Below are 14588 nucleotides of genomic sequence, written 5' to 3' on the forward strand. Positions count from 1 at the left end.
GCTCCTTAAGGAGATGTTAGAACGATGAAAAGGCGTATTTAAAAATCAATTTTTAAGCGTGACGGACTAAGTAAAATTTTATTTCAAACGTAAGCGTGAAAGACGAACTACAAATGCTGTTTCCAAATTTACCCACGACGGAACAACTAAGATGCTGTTTTTGGTAGGTATTTCTTGACCTTTTTGGCCAAGAACAAAGTATAGTAACTGTTATAACATTGCACTTCGTGTTTTCTGTTCAGTGAGGAAGATATCTTTTTTGTTTGACACAATTTTGAGTCTGTTTTTTTCCAACCAAGAGTTCCTTTTGAGGAGCGGGGGGGATTGTCTCCACATTAAAAATCAGCCTTGTATCTAACCCTACCCTCGCGAGGAGACAAGTAAATAGGAACCTAGATGTGACAGAACAAAAAATATTTTAAACTTAGACGTGTCAGAGCAACCGACGGCATTTTGGCCAGGAGCAAAGTGTGGTACCTGTTTTGATTCTACACTTCCTCTTTTCTGTCTTCGATCAGTGAAAGAGAAATTCTTGACTGAGAATTTTTTTTTTTTGTCTAAATCCAGAGTGCCTTTAAAAGGCGACCTTGTGTCTAACTTTGTCTCCGTGGAGAGCCAATAAAGGACCAACTAACAGACAAAGCGACTTACTGAGGTAAGTGGACGTATCTAAAAATAAAATACTGTCATCCAATCTGTACATTTAGACATGGAAATGCCATTTCAATGTGAAGCATGGTCTACCGACAGACAAAGCATTTTATAGAGTTACGGGGACGCAGTTAAGAAGGAAAAAAAACTCTTATAGTTTAATGAATGAAAGGCAAAGGAGGAACGGACCCCCGGGATTCTTTGGGGTGGGGTGAAAACTTCTGCTGCTCTTTTTACGAGACATATATAAAAATATGCACATTGCGCGCGCGCGCACACACACACACACACATATATGTGTGTGTGTCATGCGGTGTGGGTGATGGCTAGGTTAGAGACTGGGTGTTTGGGAGTGGGGCAGATGGGCGAATGAGTGCGTGTCCCTAACTGAAATTTCTTTCTCAATTGCTTCAGTTCGTAGTTTGTACTTTTGTTAAGAAAGTACGACTTTTTTGCCTCCCATATTGCAAGTGCGAGATGGTCTGACTGATCATGTTCCTTTTTGCTACATCAGGAGCAGCAACGGTGCACTTATCCCGATCTAGAGTACCTATTTACTATGCCTCCCCACGGGACAGAGTTAGACACCAGGGTCGTTTTTTAACGTGGAGAAAAGGTACAAAAATAAAAATTGTCTCAGTTGTGAAGGATTTCTCCTCCACCGAAAGAGAACAAGAAAATGAAGTGCAGCATCTGAAGAACAGATACTACACTTTGATCTTGACCAAAAGGCCAAGAGTAGCTTGATTTGTCCGTTTACGGCATATCATCCCTTTTTAGTAAAACCATTTATTTTTCAATACTCTGCTCTATCATTATTCTCATAACTGCTCGTCTGAGCTCCAATCAATGGTTCCGTCTTGCGAAACTTTCACAGAAAAAACACTCGTCTACTTACAACCACTATCAGCAGTTCCCCCACTCTGTCTGTGCCTAAATCTAAACGAGCATTCCATGAAGCATGAAAAGAGTTCTACAGGCCGGCGTTCCTAGAACTACCTGCGTGAGGAACTCTGTTCTACTGGCCTGCTTTCCAGCTGACTACAATATGGTCGGCAGTCTTTAAGTCTAATATAAACAAGTTATTGCTGGGCCATCCCCTAAAATAAAGTTATACCAAATTTTCAGATTACTACGCTTTTGTACCGATGACTAGCCTACACCCATTAAGGTACTCATGCACTTATTGATCCGTGCTGAAATAATAACGTTATTATTTAAGAAGCCCTTCTTAACATGGGGAGGGTGTTTTGTAACTATTCTGTATTTTAACCTTACAATTGAATAAAAAAATTGATAAGTGGTGACCCCGCCATTTGTAAAGAAAACAAAAAAAAACTATGCTTAATGAAATAAATGTGGGACGCCTGAATAACTGATAATGAATAGAATTTTAAAAATAAGACTTCAGTTGTCTTACCCTACAATCTTTTGGTCAAGATCAAAGTGTAGTATCTGTTCTTCAGATGCTGCACTCCCATTTTTTGTTCTCTATCGGTGGAGGATCAGTCCTTCACGACTGAGACAATTTTTTTTATTTTTGTACCTTTTCTCCATATTAAAGAACGACCCTGGTGTCTAACTCTGTCCCGTGGGGAGGCATAGTAAATAGGTACAATAAGTAAATATTACGTGAGTACATTTACACTAACGTAGATTGGTTTATATTATTTAATTAGCCTGAATGCCCGGCGTTGCCCGGGTGATTGGAGGTGTGTGTTGAGCAAAAAAAAAAAAAAAAAGTAGCAGGCAGGTAAGCTCGAACCCTTGACGCAAAGGTCGAAAAGAAAATGGTGGTGTGTGTAAGAGTGTTGGTTGAGGAGAAAAAAAAAAAGGAAAATTGCGAGCGCAAGCAAAAAAAAAAAAAAAAAAAATTGTAAGCAGGCTCGAACCCGTAACGCGCCAGAGGAAAAAGAAGTGAAAAAACCCCAAAAAGAAACGGTCTTACTGATGTGCCTACTGTAGTTGTGACGTCACGGGTGGTCGAAATAATGCTTTTTATCCGACGTCGAGGGTTGAATGACTTGCAAAAAAATGTCAGCGAAAAAAACCGACCCTCCCTGTAAAAAAGTGTCCAGTTGAGGGTGAAGGAATTAATGTTTTTAGCCAATTTGTCGATATTTGTCGTCCGAAGGGTCGGCTTGAAAACGATACCGATCGCATGAAAATCCGTTGCTTCTATCGAAAGTTTTAGGCATACATACATGCATGCATTTAAACAGACAGGTGAGATTTATGATAGATTATTGGAATTTTTTTTTAGATGCGTAATTTGCATATTTTTATATATTTATTTACGGACTATTATCCTCATTTTTTAGTTTTTCTTTCCCGATGTTTCGGCCAACTATTTCTCTGGCCTTCGTCAGGTTGTTAACCGTGACGGGATAGAAATGCAGAATCTTCAACTGTATCTTCAGTAATTTCTGCTTTCCATAGTTTTTGTAGTGTCACCACATTTTGGCTAATAAATCCTCCGGCTGGTTTTGTGTAGGATTGTAACCACTATCTTCAGACAATGCTCACCTGGAACTGTAGTGATAGGTGTGTCAGAAAATGACCTTACGAATGCGTGAAAATGTATTGAATATTTCGACCCCCTGTCTTTCCAAGCTTATAACTACTCGAAAAATGTAATTCAAACACAAGGACCAAGGTTTCATTACCCCCCCCCCAAAAAAAACCCAACGTGGTTACCCCCCCCCAAAAAAAAAACAGGTTTTAAACTTCGGACTTTACAGGTAAATTTCTAAAAAAAAAACAACACTTTTTTGTTTTTAATTTTAATATATTATTTATTGATCTTTTATCTTCAATTTGTGATATATAAAACGTTGAGTAAATTAATCATTTACTTTTTAATAGATATTTCAAAATGGAGGGCGTTAATTTAAAAAAAATACTTTTGTCTAAAATATTATATTCAGTTTATTGGAAAGAGCATAAAATTTCACATTGACCCTGAAAATATCGTAAAAATTGAATACATAGAAAAATTTTGATAGATTTTTAAAGTTAAAAAATTGAAAAATACTTAACTCGTAAAATTCAATTGATTTCATTACTGTTTTTTAAAAAATAAAAAAAAATATTTCTATTACTTTTTATACAACTTTAATAGTTTATTTTTGGAATTATAATCCATAAAGAAATAAACAACCCACTTTTAAAAGAGAAAGTACGAGTTTTTTTATATCTTATTCGCAGTTTCGTGTTAGGGGTGTAAAAAAAATTCCTACAAAATTCTGATACACCTACTGAAGCGATTCAACGTCTCTACCCACTGTGCCACGGGCCCCGAAGATACAGTTGAAGACTCAGCATCCCTATGCCGCAGCGGTTAACAATCTGACGAAGGCCAGAGGAATAGTTGGCCGAAACGTCGTTAAAACAAGAACTATAAAGATGAGGATAATAGTCCGTAAATAAAAAAAAAAATGAATAAATAAAATAGATTGGTTTAGTTTGTTCGTTTTACAGCATATCATCCCGTTTGGGTGTTGTTTAATAACGTAAAGATACTTGCTGTAATTTTTAGTCACGTGGAAGCGACTCTATAAGTCACTCCTTCGGTCGGTCGGTGTGTCGGTCGGTCCATAATACTTTTGTGCTTGGCCTTTTTGGTTAAGATCAAAGGTCTGTTGTTAATAGATGCTGTTCTTAGCTTTTTAAGCTTTTCTTGGCCTTTTGGCCAAGATCAAAGTGAGTGCAATATCTGTTCCGGCAAATACTGCAAGCAAAGACCATATGAAGGGGCAACCCCACATATAAGACCTTGATCAATGTAGGGGCAACCTTTCATACCAATTGTCACAATCCAGCTCCCCTACTCCCCAGGGAGTTGGTTACCATTTCCCCTTCACTCCTCACATTAAAAATCGGCCTTGTGCCTAATTTGCTCGGTTGGGGAGCAAATAAATACCCTTTTCTTGGCATTTTGGCCAAGATCAAAGTGTAGTATCCGTCCTTACTACATGCTGTACTTATGTTTGCAACTTTGCGATATAAAGTGGGGGATCACTTTTCTGTATTAATTTAATGTAAAATGATCACTCACTTTACAACCAGTTAGTCTCAAAGACATTTAAGTCATTCTCCAGATCATTCAATTCGTTTTTGGAGGATTCCAGTTATATTTTAAGCATTCAAGTCATTCTTAAGGTCATTCAATTCATCCTTAAGGTCATTCAATTCATCCTTAAGTTCATTAAAGTCATTCTAAGTCATTTACTTTTTATTTATTTAAGTCATTTCAGCCCATTTTTCGGTCATTTTAGTTTATCTTTAAGAATTTCATGTCAAACCTACATTCACGCATTCATTCATTACACGAGAGCACGCGACTAATGGCTATCGGCCTTGATTTTTTTGTTTTTTTTTTTCAAATCAATAATTCAAAAATACATGTGGACGATGGCTATGCGTACGTCTGAATAATAAAGAACGAACCTAATGCTCCCTTTACAATGACTATTACTTTAATAATGTAAGCAATTATTAATCACAACTTTAATTAGATTTTGAGATAATTTAAGAAAAGGCCTCAATATTTGTCAATTTGGGCGCATTTCTCCGTTCTCCTCTGGGGCAAACCCATTTTTTTCATTGCGATCACAAAAAGGCATTTAAAAATAGCCATTAATTTTAAATTTTGGTTGATTTTAAGTGAAACTCATTAAAAAAAGAAAAACATGTTTCTGTATTTTTGAGATGAGGATTAATAATTCTGAAACAATGCTTACTGTAAAACGACCGCCAAGACGCGCGGTGTACTAGATAAAATACTTGGTTAAATTTAGTTGTTATACTCTTCTGGACGTTGAAGGTTCAATCTTCGATGCGGTTAAACCTCAAATATTTTTATACTTGGGGTTTAGCCAGGGAAAATCGGTGCAAAAGTGAAAATTAAAAAAATGAAATTTGCCAGGTGAAGATCAAACGACAGCATAACAAATATGCATGCGTAACGTAATAGCTATTGGTTCATGTTTTCATTTCTAGCCTTGCAGCAAACATGTCTTCATAGCTCAGGCATTAACGTCAAAGGAAAAAGTAAATCTTATTTTAAATGTTTTGGTTTCGATTCTTGGTGGTGGCGCATGAGTCATTTCACTTTTTAAATCATTACCATATATTGGGTCCAATATAATATAATAATAAATACGAAATCTGCATTAATCAAGATATATTTAAGCGTATGTTACGACGGGGCGATGCCGGGCGGCCTGCTAGTTATATACAACCTGGATTATTCGGACGAGTATCGGGATGATTAATCGGAATCGGAAAAATAAAGATTTTTTTTTTTTTGATATTGAAATCGGTATTGTAATCGGGGGAAAAAGTGTTGGCATTTTCTAATGCCAAAAACGATTCTTTTAAATTTTTTAAACCTAATTTTCCATTGCTGGTACTAATGATAAATATTTATAGATTTGGAACTACCAGTAAAAATTAAATCTATAGATCACCCCCCCTCCTACACGCACGCACACATACAAGTACATCTTTGTTTTTACGTTTTCGAAAATATATGCATATATTACATGTTTTCTTTAAGATAATCTGCAAAAAATAAATAGCTAAACGTCTAGAGGTTATGTAGGGCAACGCGTGACTTGCTTGACTAGCACGTTTGCAGGATTCAAATGGTCGGTCGTGGAACGAAATGAAAGAAAGGAAAACCTAACCTGGCAAGACAGTTTGTTTTATGGTGAAGAATCACATGACTGAATGTTTATGCAAATGAGACTGGTCTATAAAAGCGGACGTGAAGCAAGCATGAGAGGAGTTGAAAGAAGGCGTGGTACTTACGCAGACGTGTGGAAGTCAGCTGGAAAGCTCGTTGCGTTTGGAAGTCGGGAGTTTTGACAAGTGTCGAATTTAACCGAGGAATTGGTGATTTGAAGTGCAGCATAAATAACACTAAACGTTGCGAGACGACATCTCAACTAAGAACAGTAATCCGAATTATGGATGAGTCGATTCCAAAATTTTCCCAGTTCCAGAAACAATTACAGAATCCGATTGTTTTATGAACCTATAATTAAATAATAGGTTCATAAAACAATCGGATTCTGTAATTGTTTCTGGAACTGGGAAAATTTTGGAATCGACTCATCCATAATTCGGATTACTGTTCTTAGTTGAGATGTCGTCTCGCAACGTTTCAGTCGATTTCCTTTAGGTGCATCTAGTCAAATTTTGGAATCTGTACGGAATTTTGAACCGAACCTTTCCATGTAATTATCATATTTAAGTGAAAGTCCATTGGCGGTTGAAGGTCCAATCCTTTGTACAGGTGATACTAAGAATACAATTAAGAATTACTTGAGTATTCTACTCGCTGACGGAGCGAGTTACAATCTATCTCCGCGAAATAAGCAAACGTTTGTGAGAATTATATCAAAGACGAAGACCTTAGTCCGAATAATCCAAAAAATCCAAATTATTAATCCTCATCTAAAAAAAAAAAAAAAAAAAAAAAAAAAAATCCAAAACATAATTATATACTAATGTCCTTGAAAGGCATATATTTGTTTGAAATATATGAGCGGTCTTCGCTATAGCAATCAATTAATAAAATCTAGTCAGTCGCCTTAATAAACGCGCGCTCGTGGTCGTACCTGATAATATCCTTAAGCTTTAGACTTTCAACGTATCTTTTCGCCGTCTCCTCAGGCTTCTCTACTCGTCTCTATTTATGGCTTGCATAAGTCAATCATATTCTTGTGAAGTACCCGGATGTATTCACATTTATTATATCATATACTAATATTATACTATATCATAAAAATAAAAATGAAAAATTATTTGCGTTTGACATGTTTCAGCCAATGAGATTTTATCAAATATGCTTTATATCGATGCATAGAGGAGACACTGAATATAAAGAGTCGACGATTGACCATTAACATCCCTAAAATATATAACTATATACAGGGTGCGGCAGAAATGTCTCCCACATTTTGACATGCGATCATCCCAGTCGCGCTCATACTTTTTTTTTTTTTTTTTTTTTGCGAAATCATTAATTTGTATGGATGGAAATGCATATCGGGGTGTAGAATTCTTCAGACAGTTCGATCAGACAATCCCAAGACCAAAGCATGTTTGCGAGATAAACGTGTAGGAGACTAACAAAGTCTCACAGCTCGAATACTGTCTGGCGTTCGAGCGGTTCGAGGTCTTCTAGATGGCTTGATTTTAAGAGCCGAACTTGTAGCTCTAAAATTTGCAACCCATAGCTGTTTTGTTTTTCTATCTGGAACAGCATCATGCCATCTTAACTTGTAATGAACTGACAAAGCACTCTGTGTTGCAGTTGTTATATGGTCAGGTAGATTTGATATTATAAAACGTGTTGTATGTTGGGTCTGATATTTTGTTAATGATATCTTCTTATAACATATGTATTAAAACGTATTAATCGTATGTATATTTGCTTAGCCAGGAGGATACGATATCGACGTACAAACTGAGTCATGTTGTATCAGATTTATCACACAGGTATATATTACAGTTCAGAATAATATATGCTTCATGCTTTCTTTCCTCAAGAATTCTATCTTCCTGCTGAACTCCGTGACGAACCGGCCCTGTCGGTGGGGCATTAGAATACGCCGACTGCCCCCCTGCAGAGGGTAAAAGTCCCTGAACGGGGGTCCTGGATATGACCTTAAACTATATCCAGTGGTGAGCTTTGGGGAGTGTGGAGCCACCCTTTAATCGCCATTGCTCCCAGGTCCACTCTGACCCGGAGTGGTAGTACCTGTTAGGGTCCCAACTATGGGTTAAATAGAAACCAACGTGAAAACAACAAATATATTCTATTAAAAAAATTTTCTTCAAAATCTTTGGATTTGGCATTAAATAACCCGAAAAGGGTTGATATGCCGTAAAACAAAACAACCAACCAACCGTGACGAACCATGAAATGACCAGCACCATCCAATTGAGACATCTGTTCGTTCTTCATTTGTGAAACCACAAAAACAACACTTTATATCCTTATAATATAAATTTATTTCAGTTGTCTCAAATGGTTTCACAGGGTCTGCATTTCGTCTACATGGTTATTCTTCCAACCCGCTTCCTGACTGACTGTCCATCTACGTGACTAGACTCCAACTCTGTCGTCTGTTCACTCTGGTGATCAAACTCCAACTCTCGACTATAAACTTCCCAACCTCTCACTTCAGTTCTGTTACGTCATCATTCAAAAGCACACGTATCCCTTACGTATGACCTTTCCACGTCTGCCTGCCCAAGGTTATTTTGTTTTATATTTAACCTAGCTAATTTATGTAAACATCTGCTACACTTTATTCTATAAACAATAAATAACTTCCAATATAAACTATTTAAAGAATATCATCGAACAGATAAATAAATAGATAGATCGATAATAACTAATTAACTTTTAACAATGTTAATTATCTAACACTGACAACTGAAATAAATTTATATTATAAATTTATTTCAGTTGTCTCAAATGGTCTTCACAAATAGTCTGCTTACGTGTCTACATGCTTGTTCTTAGAGTCCGCTTCCTGGCTTGAAGTACATCTATTCACCTGCGTTACTAGATCTCCCGACCTGTTGACCTCGGTTCCGGTGACGTAACCAATTAAAAGACACGTCCCCTTAACGTGACCTTTCCGTCACGTACGCCTGTTCAAGGTTATTTTGTTTATATTTAACTAAGCTAATTTATCTTCAGCTAAAACCCATTGCTACACTTTGTTCTATAAACAACAATAAGCAATAAATAACTACCAATATTAACTATTTTAAGAATATCATTGAATAGATAGATGAATAGATAGACAGATCCATAATAACTAATTAACTTTTAACAATGTTATTATCTAACACAGTTACAGATTCACCATTCTTCGAAAACATTTCAACATTAAAAGCACAATGTACATCAGTCCAAACCATTTTGCTTGATGAGGGTGAATAAAAAAATTGACTAGTTATTAATTAAATGAAAAAAATCATCGGCACTTTCATAAGTTCATTAGCAGCATAAAGGTGAAAGTTTAAAATGTGGGAGGTATTTCTGTCGCATCCTATATATGTTGCTTTGGTACAGATAGCATTACACTGACATAAAGTTGGATTCTTATATTCATTTCATCATTTTAGTTGCACGTGGTGGGAATATATTGTTATTTACGCACGTGGCCACCATTTTTTTTTTCCTTTGTATTTTCGCATCGAAGAACACGACACCGAGCCGGGGAAACGAAAGATAAAAAAAAAAAGTAGTTGATTACTATATAGAGTTTATAGTTTATTTCAAGTTTGTCGGCAGATGTTAGAAACGCCGTCTAACGACGAAAAGGTTTTCATAGGCATGAAAGTCCACAAAAAAAGACAACTAAAAAAGAAAAAAGAAAAGCAAATCCTAAACAAGAAATGTAATTCGTACTACTGGCTCCACCTTTAGTGGTAACAGCAATGACCCGTGACGTAGTGGATAAAGCACTTCGTAAGATTCAGTTATGAGTTACTCTTCTGAAAAGAAATGTAAAGTGGTACTCATGCAGAGAGTGATCCGTGCTGAAATAATAACGTCATTATTTAAAAAGCCATTCGTAACACGGGGAAAGGAGGGTGTTTTGTACCTATTCAGTACTTTAACCTTACAATTGAATAAAACGACAACTGGTCGTCTTCTCTCTGATTCACTTCTTCCTTGACTGGCATTTGTTTTTATTTACAAAAAACTTTAGATAGGAATTTCGCTTTTCCATGCCGCATTTCACTGGCCCTTATTAAATTCATCCAAGGCCAAATTTCAATGCAACTGTTTTCAAAACTTGTCAGTTGAAGAATGTTGATTTCAAAGCACACTTCTTTCAATTGTTATGATTTTTGATGATATTTCTTGGTTTGAAGATTTCCACGGTATTTGCGTGTGTGCATCCAGCTCCATATGCGTGTGTGCATTACCAGCAATAATTTCGTTGTTGTCCAGAATATCATTCAACAGGACGTATACATAATTTTGAACTAGAGATAGATTGTTCTTGTTCTATTAGCCGGTAGACGTGTTAATTATTATACTATTTTTAGTTGTTGTAAACTTGTAATTTAATTAATCGTGGAAATACGATTAAAAAAAGGGCGGATCACTCTCTGCATTGACACCTGTAAAGTTACTTACGTAAGTTAAATGGAGGTGGCATGTCTCTCTGATAAAAACAAAATATGAACAAAGTAGTTTTGCCATTAGTAAAGTCAACCGATTCAATCAGAAAAAAAAATGACCCAAACAGGCAAGGCTTAAGTTTTAAAAAGCAGAACGAGTCGGATAACGTAATTTGAAGATATCGACTATAAAAAACAAAACAAAACAGTATCGTTTCTGAATCCCGCGACAATACCGCTATCTCGTGTTAAAACCAAGTATCTCCAAGATTGATTAGTCTGCTTCTAATAGATTTTTATTTCTGAAAATATCTCGCCGTTTCGATAAATTATCTCCAATCTAATATTTCAAAAAGTCATTTTCACGCGAATTTGTCTTTCTGTCACTTGTTTCGGAAAGTTATTGAATTAGTTGAAAATGCAACGCTGACCTGAATTGGAAAATATAGTTATAATGGAATAACCTAGCACCCCTCTAACACTAACAATGGTTAGCAAGTCGTAATAGACGGCGACGGAATAAACGGCTGAACATTCTCGGACAGCATGAATTGGAACAAAGACATTGAAGACATTGCCAAGGCAGCCGCAGAGAAAGGTTAAGCTTTTCTACCGTGCTAAAAAAATTACTCCCAATTCGCCCATGCATGGAATATTGTTGTCACATCTGAGCTGGCGCATCTACCACTAGTTTCTCACTCTCGGACAGGGTCTAAGAGTTTCAAATCTAATCGGCCCCGCTCTATTATCAAATCTCCAAACTCTGTCCCATCGCCGTAATGTTACATCTCTGTGACTGTTTTACAAGTATGAATGAATTATGAGCTGATGAACTTGTAGCACTTGCGCTTTCTCGATGTACATATTTCCAGCTAACTCGACAAGCAGCAAAATCCCACCTCCTCACTGATGTGAACAGACATCTCGTTGCGTAACTTCTCACAATCCATTGTTAGACATGATCTCAAATAGTGTCTCTTTATGTTCCAAACAGCAACATGTCTTTTTTGGGATAAAAAAGAGAAAAAAAAAAAGAAAGTTTCTTAGAGAGTAAACTTTTATTCGGAAAATGAGAAACTAGAGCACCCCGAGATTCACGCTTCCAAATATGTAAAGTGTTTCAATGTGTTACTTGTTACGATGGACACCAACTTCTTTTTTTTTTTCTTTTTTTACACTTCATTTCAATTCGTCCTTATCGCAGCCATTCCTCTCATATAAAATCTTATTTTGAAATGTCCCCATGGTGTTTAAATATTCTTTCACATCATATAAACTTTACATCTGTAGTGTATAATACACTGCCAACCCTCACTAGACGGCCAGATTAAACTAAGTCTCCATACACGGCTAGACTAAACTAGCTCTCGATACACGACCACACTTAACTAGCACTCAATTGACGGCCAGATTAAACTACCTCCGGGTATATAGCCAGACTAAAACAACCCTGGCTATACAGCCAGATAAAACCAGCCCCCGCTACAGGGCCAAATATGATTGCATCGACTTAACTTTTCCTCAGGGCAAAATAGTTTGTAGTCTAATCAGAAAAAAAGCCAGACGCAGCTAACCCACGATACGCGGTCAGACAAACCGAACCCTCGGTACATGGCCAGGCAGCCATAAGTTAAATAGCTCTTACGACCTGGCCAGACTAAACCAACACTTGCTATACTGCCAGACTAAACCAACCCCCGCTAGACGTCCAAACTAAACCAGCCACAGTTACACGAGTAGATTAAACCAACTCTCACTACATGGCTAGGGTAAACTAGCTCTTGCTATACAGCCAGACTACATCAGCCGTTTCCACACGGTCAGATATAGGAAACCTTTTGTAGACAGCCATACTCAGCTAGCCCTCAATATATGGCTAAACACAATTAGTCCCCAATACATGACGGCAACAATGTTAAACAAATCCGACTAGAATCGTAATTTAAGTCTCCATAACATGACGAAGCCATTTCTTAAAGTTTGACTCAAATTAAAATGATCTTCTATATAAAATGATCTTCTATATAAAATGATGACTGCATTTCTAAAAAAGTCCGATTCTTGCTTTCTTATTTATAATTTTCCTTAATAATCGAATTGTATAAACAATTTTTCAAAATATACCGACGCCAACTGTAAAAATTCAACTATTGTCTCCTAATTAAAACTTCAAAAAATGACGATTTTAACTCTCAAATAGTCTGACTCTCGCATCAACTTTAATTTTTTCACGATGAAATAGTTTGTAGTCTAATTAGAAAAAAGTCAAACACAGATCTCAATACACTGCTAGAAAGTGCTATCCCTCATTCCACGACCATAATTTATTAGCCCTTGATACACAGCCAGATATAACTAGTACTCGTGATATGACCAAACTACTCGGCCAGACTAAACCAAACCCTCGCTACTCGGCCAGACTAAACCAGCCGTCGCTGCACGTCCAGACTAAACCAGCCGTCGCTGCACGTCCAGACTAAACCAGCCGTCGCTGCACGTCCAGACTAAACCAGCCGTCGCTACACGTCCAGACTAAACCAGCCGTCGCTACACGTCCAGACTAAACCAGCCGTCGCTACACGTCCAGACTAAACCAGCCGTCGCTACACGTCCAGACTAAACCAGCCGTCGCTACACGTCCAGACTAAACCAGCCGTCGCTACACGTCCAGACTAAACCAGCCGTCGCTACACGTCCAGACTAAACCAGCCGTCGCTACACGTCCAGACTAAACCAGCCGTCGCTACACGTCCAGACTAAACCAGCCGTCGCTGCACGTCCAGACTAAACCAGCCGTCGCTGCACGTCCAGACTAAACCAGCCGTCGCTGCACGTCCAGACTAAACCAGCCGTCGCTACACGTCCAGACTAAACCAGCCGTCGCTACACGTCCAGACTAAACCAGCCGTCGCTACACGTCCAGACTAAACCAGCCGTCGCTACACGTCCAGACTAAACCAGCCGTCGCTACACGTCCAGACTAAACCAGCCGTCGCTACACGTCCAGACTAAACCAGCCGTCGCTACACGTCCAGACTAAACCAGCCGTCGCTACACGTCCAGACTAAACCAGCCGTCGCTAACTGGCCATACACTGCTTGTCCTTCATATACAGCTAGAAAGAAAAAGCCATCCACATAATGACAGCAATTTAAAAAAAATCTTTATAACATGATGACATTTCTCAATAAGTCCGGCCATCAAAACACAATTTAATTTTCTTCATATCATGACGAGGGAATTCCTCAAAAAGTCTTACTCTCGAATTTCATTTAAGTCTTAACACGACAAATTTTTTAGAAAATCTGACTCTCGAATTGTATAAACAATCATTCAAAACTTTCTAATGCCAATTGTAAAAATTCAACTTTCATTCTGTAATTAATAATTCTTCATAACATGACGTTTCTTAACTCTTAAGTAGTCCAACTCATGACAAGGTCACATTAACTTTACCTTTCTTCATGCCGAAATAGCTTGTAGTCAAATAAGAAAAAAGAATGCTAAAACTCCTATAATATTTACGTTATGGCAAGACTTCATGACTTGGATTTGTACTCTTTGATGCGAAACACTCGACATGTTCGCCTTCCCAATGCGTCCTTCTTATTGCAGCCACTCCTTTCAAATTATATTTTAAAACCTGACCAATTAAAAAAAATGCTGGTTTCAACAATAAATGCATTAAAAGTATACAAAGTTTTGTTCATTGGTAAGTGATATCTATTGTTTATTATTATAAAACAGTTTCTCATAAATACAAGACGTAAAAATGT

At 37.3% G+C, this 14588-nt stretch overlaps 1 protein-coding gene and 1 pseudogene across 1 annotated transcript in view; one reads left to right on the plus strand and one right to left on the minus strand.

The window, feature by feature from the left end:
• LOC145293760 (uncharacterized) overlaps positions 1 to 14588 on the plus strand; it is a 631027-nt gene that overhangs the window by 83278 nt on the left and 533161 nt on the right. The window lies entirely within an intron of this gene.
• On the minus strand, positions 1263 to 1395 carry LOC145294450 (U2 spliceosomal RNA; annotated as a pseudogene).

This window comes from Euprymna scolopes, chromosome 15, assembly GCF_053919585.1.
Source record: "Euprymna scolopes isolate OS-2025 chromosome 15, ASM5391958v1, whole genome shotgun sequence".
NCBI classification, from domain to species: domain Eukaryota; kingdom Metazoa; phylum Mollusca; class Cephalopoda; order Sepiida; family Sepiolidae; genus Euprymna; species Euprymna scolopes.